Below are 14,433 nucleotides of genomic sequence, written 5' to 3'. Positions count from 1 at the left end.
AAACACATTATTTGTGGGGTGTTAGTAACAATATAACCACCTGCTTTTCAATTAGTAACACCATTATTGTTTCTATTAAATCTCAAACATTGCTTTTAATGCATAAATTACTCACTACTTTTTCTCATCACTCTCTTTGGCTCAAAGGTTTTGGCTCTTTGGTTTTAAAACATTATGAACAGACTTTTTTTTTACTTTTTAAGTGGATATCTCCTCCACCCAAGTCAAAAAATGAAAAGCAACCCAAAATTAGCAAGTAACATTAGCTAAAATCATTAACAATGGATGACTTTAATAAGGATCACAAAGAATAATATCACAAATATTTCTTAAATGTCCCATTTTCAAGTCTTGAACTCTCCAACTTTTCAGATTGGCATAAATGTCAAAGCAAACAAGAATTCTTACAATGTATGTGTTATAATTCCTTCTTAGCTTCTCATTGGATAATCTTAGAAAAGTGTTGGCTATTTTCATGCATCTATTTAAGCTACTGAATCTCTAACGCTCTCATTGAAATTTGCCAACACATTTTCAATCTGCTCACAGTCAAAAGATGCAGCTGCTCGCCTTCAAATTGAGAAATATATGAATCTAAAGAAGTCTGGAAGAAAGAATGATTTCATTCATGAATGGTTAGAGAGGATCAATTTTCATTTAAATGTATTAAACTTGAAGTAAACAAGTATGGCAACTTTTTATATACCTGTAATTATTAGGATTTCCTAACAACACCGGTATGGGAAAGAAATAATATTTCCCTCATACACCTATCCACATACTTGTTGATATTTCCAATTAACTCCAAAAGGTTAAGAGAACTCTCCTTTTAGAAGCTATGTGAATTCATTTTCACATTCATTATATATGCTTGACAAATGATCTTAATAATGCTCTCTGCATATTTAAACTGAACAGACATCATTCTAACCTGAATCATCCAGGATCCCTTTTTAAAAATAGTGTTATATTGGCTAATTTTCAGTGCTCTAACAAAGACAGTGATCGCAAAGAAAGAAGGGCTGGATGGAAGGAGAAATAATTTGTTATATTGTCTGTGAAATAAACAAAGGAAGAAGAAGTGCTATGAAACAAAACAGACTAGTCAATAACATAGAACAGTAAAAAAGAAGAGAATATTCCAAATGCTGGAAAGGAGCTAAGGCAGAGTAATTTAGGCATATAGCAATATGCATGCTGGACAGAGAACAGGCAAGGTTTCCACCAAAAACTATTGTGGCCCTAGGACATGGTATACGCAAGCAAAACACCTATATATGTGAGTGAGAGAACACGAATAATTTAATCAACATTTCCCTCAATCTCAGTCTCCCTCTTGTAAAACACACACACATACCCATGTGAAAGTTCAAGTAGATGCACCTCTTTTTACATTTTCAGGAATGGAGACAAAGCATTTACTCAGCTTTTCTGCTAACTCCCTCTTCACCTTTCATACTGTTTTAACTAAACTGGTTGGGGCCATGGTTTATCACTTTGGAACATCTTCTGCTTATATAAATATGAAACCTGAGTAAAAATTTAAATATCTAAATATCTTCACCAAACATGGTTACAGAATATTATAAAAAGGATGGAATATTTCTCCTCTTTAATCAGAACTGGATGAAATTAATAAACATCTGAAACCTTATTCACAGAAAGAAATCTTGCAATACACATTGCAGAAGCGTTTTGCAATGAACCTGTAGTTTTTTTTGTTTTTGTTTAATGAACTGCCAAGAAGGTTCTTAATTTGTATCCCCTTTGTATCTAGGGTGCCTTCTTTCAAATTAATAGATGGAGAGATTTTGTAAAAGATCAGTCTTGTCTTAAGAAAACACTGTGCTCAGTCTCCGTTTTCCTTTTGGACAACTGCTATGAAAATGAAAACTATAATAGGAAAGCCTCTTTTTCTCCTCTATCTCTCCATATATATAGTAGTGTATGTATGCAGTGCAGGCATGGGCAAACCAAGGCCTGGGGGCCAGATGTGGCCCCTTGGGTGCTTACCTCAGGCCCTCCTCTTTTGCCCTGTCCTCTTGGCATAAAGATGTGGTAGCCTGCTGTATTCTTATACAGAAAGAATGGGGTAGGAAGGCATGCAGCAGCTGAGAGCCCTCTGGAGCTCTCTCAGCCACTGCATGTCTTGCCCTCCTTCTGGCATGAGGACAGTGTGAGCAGCCCCATCCTTATGCTGAGAGGACGTCCTGAGGAAAGTACGTAACAGCTAAGAGCCTTCTGGAGTGCTCTTGACCATCACCTGTCTTGCTCTCCTCTTGGCATAATGCCAAGGACAGTCCAGACATCAGGGGGGGGGGGAGGATTGGGGCAGTTACCGCATGTCTCATTTTACTTCTGATATAAGAATGGGGCAAGCAGCCACGTCCTTGTGCCAGGAGGACAACCTGAGGATGAGCCGGACCCTGCACCATGCCCTCCTGGCCCCACCCTCTTCCAGGCCCTGCCCCTCCCAGGCCCATCCCACTCAGCACTTGCCTGGCTGCCCTCCCTGCGGGCCAGGCCCGGCCCTCTTGGCTGGGCCCACAATGATGTAGTGTGTAAACAGAAATGTTTATTTATCTAGTCTACAGATGGAAATAACCTTTTGTAACAAAACAATAGCCTTAAACAGTTCCAGTCCAACTTGCTGTCCAAACATATTTCCTCGTTTGAGCCTACTAGAACTTTAAGATTGTCTGGGGAGACTCTGCTCTGACTCCCACTCTCTTTGCAAGCGCAGTTGGTGGGGACGAGAAACAGAGCCTTCTCAGTGGTGGCCCCTCAGCTGTGGAACTCCCTCCACAGTGACATCAGACAGGCCTCATCCTTTCTAGTTTTTAGAAAAAAGTTAAAGACATGACTTTGCACACAAGTGTTAAAGAATAAGTGACTATGGGCTTCAACACAGTTTGAATATGGATTATGAACAAGGAGCTTGGACAAATGGAACTATGCACTTTATATGTTTTAATCTGTTTTTAATTGTACCTGCGTTGTAATCTGCCTTGAGTTTCCTAAGAGGGAGAAAGGTGGGGTATAAATGAAGTAAATACATAAATAAATTTAAATTTCTCCCTATCAAATTTTTTGTCTGATGGATGCCCTGGTTAGCCCACACTTGACCATGTTAATCAGCAGATGTCATTTTGTATTCTCGAAAAATATGCTCAAGTTTGAAGATTTAATGATACCTGAAAAGCTCATCAACACATAAGTTGATTTCTTTTACTGCTTCCCCCTTAGGACATTTCCCCCAACTGTTACACTTATAGATTCAAATCTCTTTTTCAGGAGAATAGGAAATTAGAACTGTAAGACACCCTAAATAGTATCAGCATATAGATATAGGGGGCATGAGAAATTTATTTCGATCTTAGACCTCATTTCCTGACATATAAAATGAAGGCATGTCATTTAAGGATGCAAGACTAAAACACTTAATACAGTAAGACCTCATATCCACAGGGGATATGTTCCTAGCTGGACTGAAGTTATCCGAAACTGCAGATATGACTGAATGCCATTGAATTATATCACTTCTGGTCTGAGAATACCACAGAGTTTGGTTAGAAGACCTTGAGATTACTAGAGAAATATCCAATGTAACTCTAAGGTAACTTCTAGGGATGCAAACCATAGAACCCTATGGAAGACACATCAATTTACTAGAGAGATACTATTTTTTCCTCAAAGCAAGGGTAAGTAAATTACTGTGTGTGGGTGTGTGTGTTCCATGGTTACAGGGGTCTTCCTGTACAAAAATAATGAATGGGAATGGGTATATACTGTAACTAAAGACTTTGCCCATCCTATGTATATTCCTTGATGTTAAAATCCAATGTACTTCTGAAAGAATGTCCTATATTTTCTTCCATTCTCTTCCTCCTCAAGATCCACTATGCCAGTGGTTCTCAACCTGGAGGTCCCCAGGTGTTTTGGGGACCCCCAGAAATCCCAGCCAGTTTACTAGCTGTTAGGATTTCTGAGAGTTGAAGGAGAAAACATCTGGGGACCCACAGGTTGGGAACCGCTGCATTATGCTAATAACTTGTTTTTCCAGGTTTGTGGTGAGGAGCAGTAATCCCTGCTTTTCACTGCATTCTGCCAGTTTTGAAGTCTGCACTAGATCTGGCCTACATGTGATCCAGAAATACTCTGCACTACTACAGGAAAGGAGAAATCTTCCCTACGCATAGCTTTTTCAGAACTCCCAAAAGGTTCTTCTTGTCTACTGTTACAAATGTAGGATTATTTTCTTATATTCAAATGAGCACATGGTCTGTGTGTTTGGGAGGGGAGGACTTACTCTCAAAACCATACCTTGTACATAATCAAAATGTTTTCAAAGTGAAATAACATTAAATTATACCAACATGACAGGAGTATCATATCTGAACAGCAAATGCACCCAAATGGCCTGATTAATCATCCCCACCCATCACCAATCCTGAATTTTGCCTCAAATATGCTCAAAGCACTGAGCAAACTCAGCAGAATATCTACTATTATTCCCCTCCCCAAATATGAATGTATGTGTATCCCCATCCCATACTGACTTGCCTATTTTGAACGTCTGCTCAGTTTCAGAAGGGGTTGAAATGATGTAATGCATAAGAGTTTGGCTTAAGAAATCCATCCACAATGTTTCTTTGGACAGACAGAACTACTTTGTGCAATTATTTTAACCTAGCCCTATAATTAAAGTTTCCCAAGACAAACTGATACAACTAAGGCCCCTTCAACACAGCTGAATTTTCTGCTTTGAACTGGGATATATGGCAGTGTGCAGGCATGTAGCGGGGGGGGGGGGGGGTTGAGGGGCTTCAGCCCCCCCCCCTGAAATTCTCATGGTGGTCCGTGAGAAGGCCTTACTGGTACATTATTTAAACTGTTATGTTTATTCATATCATGATCTGATCACCATGCTCAATATATCCCATATGCATGGGGGTATTGGGGTAACGATACAAAAGGTTTGCTAGGGTAGACCCTCTTTCACTCAGACTCAGACACCCCCCCCCCCCCCCGAATCAAAATCCTGGCTACGGGCCTGGCAGTGTGGACTCAGATAACCCACTTCAAAGCAGATATTTGTGGGATCTAAAAATCCAGAAAAGTCATAACTGTCACTTCCCTGATATAAATGGGGAGCATGTTGAATAAAGAATCAGAATCCTATCAAACTTTTAAAATGGCGCCTCAACCTAGCCAACACTATTATTGCCCTTTCCTTAGACTATATTCATTCATTTTATATTTTTGTCTTTAGTTCAATATGAGATCCAAGGTGGTTCAGTTTTAGCTATCCTGAAATAAGTTTCAAAAATACTTTTTTCTTTTCCTGCAAATGGGACACTGGCTCCTTTGCAGCCAGACATTCACTTGCTCACTCATATACACATCAAGCCAACAGCTGACCCAGTTTTCTTCAATTCAACAAGCATTCAGATTTGCTAAACTATTTAGAAAATGTGGCTATGGGACTCAGCAAGCCAGAGGGAGCTGAATAACCAAAGAGCTCTACTGCTTAGCCTAAAACAAAAAGCACTGGATTCTCCTTTCTCTGGACATCGACAACAGCAGTTTGTATGATGAAGTAATTTTTGGATCAGAAAGCAGCAACTGCTCCAAGAAAACAGTATAAGCAGTAAAGAAAAGCTGCAGAATTGGCAGCAGGTGATAACTGCAGAAGAAAGCAAAGCCTGAAGGAGAAAGAAAATGGGGGGTGATTGGTGCCTGACCAGCATGGGGGAAGTGAAAAATGACCTGAGAAGAAAAGGCGGAATGGTGACGCTTCAAAAAAGCAAAGCAAAGAAAAGAAAATGGCTAAGAGAGAGAAAGAGAAATCTAAGCGGATGTAATGTAAGACAAGACAAGGAAGGAAGACAGACGGGAGTATAGTATACAACTTTAAACAAGAATAGCAATGGGGTTGGAGAAGCTGAAAAAGAGGCCCCCTGAGGCAATGAATGTTTGGCAGGGTCAAAGGGCAACACAGAAAGATCCTATTCCAAGGCCACTCAATGAATGCGCATGGAAGACTGTGATAACTGATATTTTCTGCAACAAATAAAGAACAGACAATGAAGTGATACCTAATGCATTCTATAGCTACTGTATTTTTCTGAACTCCCACAACTCTATAAAATTAGATGTAATTGTTTGACCATATATTTCATTCTATGGTTCTTAAAATAATTCAACACTGGATACGTAATTAGATTATACATTGAACCTTTTGCTCCAAATAATTTTTTGAATTCTTTGGGGATCTAATTTACTATTTTAACTGGATAAATGGAAAGTTCAGACAAATAAATGGGCAGCTTCTTTTGTTACTCTTTTAAAAATACATCTTCTATTCAAACCACTCTTAGAATCCATCTTCTATTCAAACCACTCCTAGATGAGACTGAAATGTCTTGCTGGACTGAAAAATGAGCTATCAAATGCAAAGGGTGACCTAGTTGTCAGGTTGTGGTGCAACTTTCACTTATTCCAGAATTGCTTCTGAAGAACAAGATCAACAGATAACCTTCTATGGTAGAAGATTTGAAGCACATTGTATCACGTGGAAGTCAGAATTCCCCAATATTCCACACCACAACGGACAGTGTCCTATATTATCTGAGCAATGTAACTCATCACAGTTTCTGTCTCTTGTTTTTAACACCCATATATCTGCAGATTAAAAAGACCACCTGCCATCAGAGGAAGAACCTGCAATGGTTAGGCAGCCTGCAAAGAGTTAAGGAGAGAGAGAAAAATCCAAAACGTAATGTTGCTATACATAGGCAGTGATAAATATCACCAGATGTTCTACTGTAAGGACAACTATAGTTTCTGTAGTATTAAAGTAATACTGCCCATTCACATATGAAGCATATCAGAATGCTATTGATAAGCTAAATTCACTGAGGGCTTATTTGAAACATATAGTAGCCATATGGTGCAACAACTTCAGTTGCCTCTTGCTAGCATAACAATAGGCTAGTGCAAACTTCTATTGGACGCACTACTTGACAAAACTGTCAACAGAATTCCTCCCCCTTCCCCAAAAGACTTATGGGGCAAAGTTGTGCATGTCTATTTGCATTTTTTTAAAGCAGGTGAACAAAGAGTAAACCAGATGTCAACTTCAGAAAGCGAGCTGCCTGGATTGGGAGAGTTAACTGAGGCAGACAAACTATTAGAGCTCAAAGCGAGACAATGAGCTTCTCTCAAAACACTAGGGCCTAGGGGAGTGGCTATTTAAAACACTTGGCTTCTTTTATTTCATTACTGTGGAAGTGAATTCTGCTCTTAAGTACCAGCTCAAATGAAGTCATTTTGTTTCACTGGGGGTTTCTTTGCATTTTTTGCAATGAGTTGTGTAGCGTAGCAAAGAATAGGGCACATTATTATTATTTTTTAAAAAAGACTTTTCATTTTCAAGCATGAAATCCAATACATAAACCAACTTAATGCTTTGATTTTGTACAACACTGGCAAATCCTGTGAGCAGTTGAAACCAAATGGAAGTTATTATCCCCTTGTGCAAGAACTTTTTGAACTAAAGCAGATTGAAATTTACAACCTTACCTAATGCCACAAAGGCAAGGTGTGAACACTTATAGATAAGAATGACTGATTTACAGTTCGGCTTTTGTATATGGGACAGATTCTCATCTAGTTTACACTGCAGAATCATAAAGATCTGTAATTGTTTGTGCTGCCTCTGTACTGTTCCTAAAAATGTTTGAATGGCAGTAATATGAATGCAGTATCTCAAAAACTTTGTCAAAACAAATATCCAGAATGCCAATGCATTACATCTTATTTTAGTAACAAGACTTTATTTACACAACACATAGAAGATGGAGTTAAGAGTCTGCTATAATGTGACATGTAAAGAACATTTCTTAAAACTCCACGTTTCTCAGACCCAAGCATATAGACACTTTTGGTTATCTTTTGGGAACCCTTTCAAGTTATGTTGAGATTGTGCCTTGAACTCTTTCCAAAAACCAGCACTGTACTGAATTATAGTAATTAGAAAATTGTGTGTATAAAAGGCAGTGCACTGATGTATTGTTTTTTAAAAGAAAATTCTCCAAATAATATATGTTCAATATGTTCTCACATAATTAACATTCCCCATCATTAGTAGCAGTTTACAGTTTATGTACCGATAAAACAATAATATTCACCAATGCTTCAGAGTCTCCAACAATATCATTTTAATGACTTTGGTAACTAGACATAACTCTGGCTCTAAAAATATTTTGGGCTTCCACATATTTCCTCTCAAAACATGAGATATCAGTTTGCAAAAAAAACAAAAACAAAACATAGACTGTTTTATGTGTATGACTTGTGAAAATCAAATTGACACACAGGTTAGAAGTGTAAGAAGCCCATTTTGATTTGTAGAAACATTCACATTGTCATTCGCATTTGTTAACTATGCTTAACTTTTGGTCAAAAGAAAACTCCCTCAGTGCTGAAATGTAGATTGCAACATCCTTGAAACAGATACATATTTTGTTCTTTTGTTGTCACATATATTATAGGAATAATTAATTACTCAGTTCAATTATTATAAGCAATTCATTAACAAGTACTCAGTTTTGAATAAACAGGTTTTTTTTAACACAAGGTACCTTGGGATAACTCCTAGGTGAGAAACAGTACTAATAAATGCTATATATTATGCCTATGACCTAAGAATTATTATTATTATTATTATTATTATTATTATTAAGAAGCAAATATTTGTGAGTTCTCTCATAAGCAGCCCTGATAAGCACTAAGCATGATCTGTAATCTTGAATACTCTCCTTTTCCACCCCTAAAATTAATTGAGAATTTAGTGATATCAACTTGTGTGAGATGCCTTTTTTAAATAAATCCAAATTAATCATCTCAATTCCAAACAACATTATGGGGTGAGTTTTTGATAGCTAGATCTCCCAGTCCTCCAGCATCAGGAAATTATGGCCAGGTGAAGGCATGCCAAAATTTGGACCTATCCAACACTGCAAGTCCCACTAGGAGAGTAGGGTAGTAAAGAACTAGAGTAGCTGTTAGAGAGTGACCATGTTTCTCCAGAATATATGATACATGGCCATACGTTAAAAGAAGACATGAGATTTTCATATACAAACTAGCATCTAGATATATACCCTTATGTAGTTCCTGATTTACTCCCACTTATTGTTCACACTAACAGCCATCAAAGCCCTATAATAATTGCAGCAATGTGTCTCACAAGTAAAAGGTCCAATTTGAGGGAAAGCAATAATTTAACCAAGGTAAGATAAATTAACAACCAGAATCATCACTAAGATAATAATTAGACAAACTAAGAACTAAAAAACTTATTGTAGTGGATTATAATTTTGATAGAAGATGTGTCTCCAAATTAAAGCTTTAGGATACATTCTTATGCAATCATGGCAAGTTGTAATTTATGTACATGTATTTAAGTCTTAAAAAAAATCTTTTCCTCTTTGCTGCTTCCAGTTATAGTCACTTAAATTCCTGTAGAAGTCCATGGAGGTACACACAATCTAGAATCTAATTTCTTTTAGAAACTATGCTTGTAGAGAAAACAGTACTTGAGGGAAGGAATTAAATTATACAGGTTACACAACTAGGTGATAACATAAGTATCACTCACAATTCAGATCCACATTGTATTTATTTATTTAAAACATCTATATTCCGCCCTTCTCACCCTGCAGGGGACTCAGGGCAAAGCACAACATATATATGGCAAACATTAAATGTCGGAACATAAAACCATAAATATATACAAACATTAAAATCACTTATATCCACTTTAAAATCAGTTGCTTAAAAACCATCTCTGGACACTGTTCTATTATCGCCTACATTCTTCTTTTCTAATTTCATGTACCTGTACATCTTAAAGGTTCTAATCATGTGAACCTAAACACACAGAGACCCACACATGCATGTACACACACATGCACACAGACAAATCAGTTTTACATAAAAGCCCTGATGCAAGAAATTTTTCAATCTCAACCTGAAGAGATAGTCAAAGGCACAAAGTATGTATCACAGAAAGACATCTGGGATACATACTATATCTTAAGTTTTTAAAAAATAGCACCCATCTTGAGCTGTATATTTCTTATTGTCATCCCCAAATACATGCTACACAAGTATTCGGGTAACAATGTTCAGGATTATGTTTACCAGTTTCATTTTTCACCAAACAATACAAATTTATTTACCAACTTTCTGCCACTGCATAGTAGCCTTAGTATACTCTTCAGGAGCTCTATTCAATAATTTCCTGGTCTTGCATAACTAGAAAACTGATTGGGTCCCTGTTGCTCTAAAGCATTTTAAAAGCAGCTTTTAAAATAAACAGGGTTTTTTGGTTATTGCTGAGTTGCAAAACTTTAATTGTGGGACTAAATCTTTTTTACAATGTTTTCCTGCCTCTAAGAAGTGGAGTTTAACTTTCTTTATAGAAGTAAACTATCACAATTATAACAATCCCTTCCCAGACCCAGTTCATATTACTAAAAGGTTCAAATCACATGTAGATACAAACGTTCCTCAAATACCAAAAATCCTCCAACTCAAATTCACCAAGAGCCCAGTTCTCACTTGTGCTAAGCCTCATTTTCCCTACTGTTTACTGAATTTCCTTAAAGCAGATTCTGTTCTTCACAAAACTCCATAAAAATCTAACATTTCACTCCAGTCTAATCACTGTAATAAGTTTAACAGAGAACTCACAGGTTTTGGCTCTGATTTAGAAGACATGTTACCTATCACGTGAAGCTGCTGTTTTTCACATGTTTACATATTTTCTGCATAACCAGGCATCTAAAATTATTATTAATATTGGGGAACCCTAACAATGAGATAACTATCTTATTAAACTCAGTAACATTCCAAAGAGAAAAAGTGAGGGATGTTGAAAAACATGACAAGAGATCGAAATCTGTTATTAAACAATGTACTGGTTATGCCCTGCATTAAAGGGCAAAGTAATGCGAATCCTCAATGTGTAAGTGTTCATCAGTGTTCATCAATCAATGAGTACATAACAAACATGCACTCAAAAATGATCTAACATGAACTGTGAAAAGTTTTGCAAATGCCAGTATCTTTGCTTTCAAATGCAACCAAGTTGAAAATCAGTTCTAAAAGTCAAACAGGCCTCCGCATCTTCCTCTTTGCCTTCTGGAGCGAGTTATGAATTCTCAACATTCCTTTCAAAAAATAGACGTGCAGTGCAGTGTTCGCATTACAGGGACAATAAATGAGGCAATGTAACGTTGCCCTCTGAATTATCTGGAATCTCTCTAGTGTGTACTATCAATATAGTGTAATGTCCTTGCACTGGTATTCCCCAGCTATTTATAGAGATGGCAATACACGATGTACCCAAGGGCAACCATTCCAAATTTAGGAAGACATTTCTTTTCTTTTCTTTCTTTCTTTTTTAAGCCTTGCATGATAGAAGATTGTGTCTCCACTTTTACTATTTGTGTTGCTGCTGCTGCTCTGTAAATAATCCTCTTTCGCTTTCATGCATTCCAGCCACCAAGAGGTGTACATACCAAGGCAAAACACACACTAGACTCAGCTAAATATGAATGTTATTTTTCTAAAAAAACTACCATCCATCTACCCTGATACTTATTTTGAAAACTCCAGCAAATAATGTAATACTTGCCATTATCTGACCCCTTCTACACTGCTGAATAGAATCCCACATTATCTGCTTTGAACTGGTAGTGTGGACTCAGATATATGGTAGTGTGGACTCAGATATTTCAACTCAAAGCAGATATTCTGGGTTATTCTGCCTTGATATTCTGGGTTATATGGCTGTGTGGAAGGACCCTCTGTTACAGTATTTCAGATTTGATATGCATATACAGATCCTGAGCCCCTTTATTCTTTAGAAAAGCAAAGTAGATAAGCCAAAACTCTTTCTCAGGGGCTCCTAACCTTTTCTCCCATATACTGATAATGGTGACTTATCAACATATGGGAGGAAATGGTAGGAGCCCCCGAGAAAGAGAAAGATAACTAAGAATATCTTCTTTGAGGTGGAATATCTGAGTCCACACTACCATATATCCCAGTTCAAAGCGGATAATGTGGGATTCTTTTCAGCTGTGTGGAAGGGGCCAGAGTTAGTCAGATCAGCTATGTTTTCTTTTTAAAGCTAGGAAATGTTAGACAAGGAAGAGATTTCAAAGCACTCCCGTCCCCAAACACACACACACACAGGCACACTCGCCAAGCACCAGAAAATATGGAACATGCCTGCTTACTAAGTTTCTGAGACTTTTACAGAGGCCACTATTCATTTCCCCAACTCAAAGCAGAGGCTTGCTTCTAACGCCTGAACAACTCTCTTGAGAAACACAGGTGGGCTGGCATTTCTTTTGTTCCCTCAATATATTTTTTTGCACGGTGACATCAGTCGACATGAAATAAACCAAGCCCAGCCAGGATTATGTGCTCGCAAAGATCAGAGAGCGAGTTTGGCTGAAGGCAGGATTGCTTCTTGAACTTTCCTTTGGATTTGGATCAGCTCGCCTCCTTCCCTCCCTCCTCCCTGCAAGTCGACTTCCTTTCTTTGGGAGTGTAAATTCAGTGAACAAAGAGGGCAACTACAACTCCCTTTTGAGCACCAGGCACACGGAAGGGAAGGAGTTCGCAGGAGTTTGCCTTCTCAAAGGGGAAACAAATAATCCCAGGGTTCCTATGGAAAGGCAGCTCCCTCTCTCTTCCTCACTCCCTTTCCTCTCCTTGTTTTGGAACTGTGACTTTTGTCTCTCTTTTTTGGACACAATGTTTCTGCTGACTCTGGGAAATTTTCCACTTGGATGTGCAATTTCCCCAGCAGTTGGAACAGCAGCAGCAGCAGCTCTGGAGAAGGCAAGGAAGCAAGCAACGAAAGAGAACATTCCTCCCTTCATCTTGGAGTTTTGATTGTTTATTTTTTTTGGCGAGGTGGAGCGGGGGGGGGGGGGTCGGATTTAAATTAAAAAAGAGGCGGGGAAGCCAAACTCTGAAATCCTTGTCGGTTGAGATCCGGAAAGGCCGAGCTTTGGGAGAGGAAACTCCAAAGGGGAAGGAAGGGGTTTGCGAGGCCCGCTCGGCTCCTAACTTCGTCCTTCGGGGCGAAAAATGTGAAAAATCCCAAAGATTTGTGTGTGAGAGAGAGGGAGGGAGGGAGAGAGGGCGCGTGCGCGAGGGAGGACGGGAGCGCGCGCGCGCCTCCGGGCCGCCAAGCAGTGACTCAGGCGCAAGGCGAGAGCAGAGAAGCAGCAGCAGCAGCAGCGGACGCCTGTTGCAGCCCAGGAGGAGGAGGAAGGGGGAAAAGCCCCTCAAAGCGGCCCAAACTCCGCGGGAAGCAACTCCCCCCTCCCCCACCTCTGACCACGGAGCTCTCCAACTCACCTTCCCTAAACACCTGGGGGAGGGAGGTGGGGGGAGAGGGGCAAAAGGAGGGAAGAAAGGAGCGGGGCCTCGGCGGGATTCTCCCCCAAGTCCTGAACCAGCGCCTTGCCGGCCCTCTCCGCCCACTCCCCATTTCCCCGCGGCTTCCTCGCCACACAAAGCCCGGAAGGCCAGGGCAGAAGCGGCTCCTTCCCGCCACCTCTCCCTCGCGCGCGCGCCCTCCCTCCCTCAGAGCCACACAGATTTGACAAAACACGCCAAACTTACCTCCACTCCACTCCCCACTTTTGCAACCGCGAATTCGGTGGCAAACTTCTTCCCGCTTTTTTTCCCCCTGTTGGGGAGAATCTTTTTTGTGTGTTTGTGTATGGCTCGCTTAAGAGGTGGTTGTGGATTGGTTTTGCGGTTGTCCTGATGGTCGTTGGATCAATATACCTCTATGTATATTTTCCAAAACATAAATTATCTTGTGTGTGTGTGTGTATATATATATATGTGTATGTATATATATGTATGTATGTGTGTGTGGAGTCTACCGCTTGTTGGCCGGCGGGATTATGGAAGCCCTTCAAGGGAGGAGGAGGAGGAGGATGACGGGCTGGGCTTGAGCGGCGCGAGCGATGCGAAGAATGTTCGGAATGAGGAGAGGAATGAAATGAACGCGAGGAGCGGACTCGCGACACGGAGGAGGGAGGGAGGGAGGGAGGGAGGGAGGGGGCAAGAGGGGGCGGGGCCACGGGCCGCCACAGCCAGGCAGGGGGCGGGGCCGGAGAGCAGCTGGTGACCTCATAGGAAAGTCCGAGGGAGGGAGGGGGAAGGGGGAGGAAGGCAACGAGGGAGGAGCTTTTGGAGGGAAGAGCAAATCACACGGGGAGGGGGCCGAGGGAGGGAGAAGGGAAGAGAGGTCAGCGCCTGAGTGGCTTGGAAAGGCGGAGCTTGGCGCCTTCTTTTCATCCACACTTTCCAGGTCTAACTGTGGCTCTC

At 40.1% G+C, this 14,433-nt stretch overlaps 1 protein-coding gene across 10 annotated transcripts in view; it reads right to left on the bottom strand.

The window, feature by feature from the left end:
- TEAD1 (TEA domain transcription factor 1) overlaps window positions 1-14,127 on the bottom strand; it is a 205,348-nt gene extending 191,221 nt beyond the window's left edge. For 8 of the 10 annotated variants that reach the window (XM_067462668.1, XM_067462671.1, XM_067462670.1 and 5 more), the window contains exon 1: window positions 13,717-14,126. The gene's annotated coding sequence lies outside the window, so the exon portion shown is untranslated. Of the gene's footprint in view, window positions 1-13,716 lie in introns of all 10 variants that reach the window. The other 2 variants (XM_067462667.1, XM_067462672.1) reach the window with 2 other exon arrangements.
- Window positions 14,128-14,433: the final 306 nt, after the last annotated feature.

Source organism: Anolis sagrei, chromosome 1 (genome assembly GCF_037176765.1).
Source record: "Anolis sagrei isolate rAnoSag1 chromosome 1, rAnoSag1.mat, whole genome shotgun sequence".
NCBI classification, from domain to species: Eukaryota; Metazoa; Chordata; class Lepidosauria; order Squamata; family Dactyloidae; genus Anolis; species Anolis sagrei.
The sequence above is the reverse complement of the archived record's forward strand: the minus strand, read 5'-3'. Positions and strand labels throughout refer to the sequence as shown.